We start from the raw sequence: 2,526 nt of genomic DNA, 5'->3' as shown, positions 1-2,526 counted from the left end.
AATTTAAAGATTTCTCGTTGTCGATAACTATTGTTTAGGGTATACCAAAAGCGAAAAGTATTTGTCGTAAAGGTTCTCGATATCTTCTATTGATTTTGACTCTATTATTTTAACTTGAGCATATTTGGAGAATTTATCTACTGCTGTTAGAACTAATTTTTTTCCGTATTATTATTAAGGTTTCTAATAGTTGCGGTTTATTAGGGTTGCGATAATACTTTTTTTCCTTGCAGACTCTACACTGATTAATTATATTTTATATTTTTGTTTTCATCTTTGGAAAGTAACATCTTTGTATTAGTTGTTTTTTATTTTCGTCTCTATTCCTATGTGCTCGCTTGTGTTCGTTTAGTATTTCCTCGTTTTGTGCATCCTCGCTTGTTATGTCCTTTACTTCTGTTTGGGTGTAACGAATTTTTTAATTACCAAAGTGAAGTGGCTAAATTTCTTGGATTTTCCCTATTATTTCTTCAGAGGTAAATATACCATTTATCACTGTGGGGTTAAGGTATCGTTTCAATAGTGAAGTTAAATTCTCTGTTGAAAGGTTGGGTTTGGTGATTATATGTCTATGGTAGGTCGGGAATGGTATTTTAAACTGGTAGCTGTCTTTATCTGCTTACGAGATCCAAATTTGGTTTCTGAATGCATTTATGGGTCCTTCTACTGCTGGAATTAAATTGTGTTATGAGCTTTCGTCGGAATGTGTAGCAACTGGTGGGGAGTTTACTTCAAAAGGCCTGGATAATGTATTTGCAACTACATTGGCTTTCCCAGATTTGTATTTTAATTCATAGTTGTATTCATCAAGTATGGCTTTCCATCGCTTTAGTTTGGAGTTATTATTTTTATTACTGAGAGCGTATGTAAGTGGTTGGTGGTCTGTATGTATTACAACTTTTGCTGTACCGAATTGATACTTTCTAAATGAGTTCAGTGTCCATATAATGGCAAGCATTTCTTTTTCGTTGACTGCGTAATTTACTTCGGCCTTGTTCAATGCCTATGGCATACTTTGAGGCGTCAGTAGTTAGGTCAAATTCTTTCTTGTAATCAGGATATTGTAAAATTACGTCTATAGATGTCAGTGTGGATTTAATTTTGTTGAATGCAGATTTAGCTTCCTCATTTAGATTTATTTGGACTTTCTTCGAGCTTCTTTTCGACATTCTTCCTTCCTCACCTCTAAGGAGGAATGTAAGTGGCTTGGCCAATTTGGCATAATCCTTGATAAATCTTCTATAATATCCGGATAAGCCTAATAATAATCGTAAGTCCTTGATCGTTTGGGGGTAAGGAAAATTTGATATTGATTGTACTTTGGAAGGGTTTGTAGAAATTCCCTTGGAAGATACAACGAATCCTAGGAACTCGACCTGTTTTTTGAAGAATTCGCATTTATCGATTTGAACCTTCTTGTTTGCTTTACTGAGGTATCAAAATTGTATCTATGTGTTCGGAGTGTGATTTTTCGTCTTTACTAAATATAATTATATCGTCTATGTATACATAGCATATTTTGCCTATGTATTGTCTTAGTATGTCGTCAAGCGTCCGTTGAAATATGGCTGGGGCATTTTTCAAACCAAACGGAAGTCGGGTGAACTCGTATTTCTCATTGTTCACCGAAAATGCTATTTTTTCCACGTCAGATTCCTTAAGAGGAATTTCTAATAATTTATTTACTTGCTTTTAACTTCCTGTTTAAGGCTAATAGGACAAGGGTAGGACTTGGAGTATATAGGCGTGTCTGAATTTGTTCGAATTCCTGCAACTACTTTTGTTGTGTAGATTAGTATTTCGTCCGGTTCCGAAAATAGGATTCGGTGCTTTAGTTTCCTAATTGCATGTTTTTCTACTGTACTCATATGTTCGTCGCGGATATGTATTAAGTTAACGTCCTGTACAGTATATTGTCTCAGATAGATTCTTTTCGTATTTGCTATTACCATGTAATTTTCTTTTGTGTGTATGATTGCTGAAAGTGCTTTTAAGCTATCGTTTTCTAATATGGCATGGAAAGTGGTGAGTGTTCGCAATAGGAAAAATTTTAATTTGCAATTTTCCAAATTGAAAAGATTTAGATATGTATGGTGAGTAATTTTTATTTTGCCGCCTACTCTATTGTATTGTTCGCTATTGCTTTTTCTACTAAGCTTGATTGTATGTAATTTTTATTGGATCCAGTGTCTACTAATATTTGCATTATTTCGCCGCTCTTCGTCCTGCATCTGAAATAAGGTAGCGAAGAGCTATTTAGTCTAAAAAATGTACGTTAGTGAGGTCGAGTGTTTCTTCAATTATGTCCTTGTGATTTGGCTCATTGTATGTTTGCTCATTGTAGTCGTATTGGTTATTGTAGTTGTATTGGTCATTGTAGTTGTATACGCTTTCGTTGTATTGGTCCTCTGGTGGTTCGTTAGAATTTATGTGAAAGTTTCTTTGCATTTTTTGTGGGGGGTTATTTATCATTGAAGCGTTTCATGGTCTTTTACCGGATTCTTGGGGTTTTGGCCGATTTGCGTA

Source organism: Bactrocera tryoni, unplaced genomic scaffold (assembly GCF_016617805.1).
Source record: "Bactrocera tryoni isolate S06 unplaced genomic scaffold, CSIRO_BtryS06_freeze2 scaffold_231, whole genome shotgun sequence".
NCBI classification, from domain to species: Eukaryota; Metazoa; Arthropoda; class Insecta; order Diptera; family Tephritidae; genus Bactrocera; species Bactrocera tryoni.
This window is presented reverse-complemented; position numbering follows the sequence as displayed.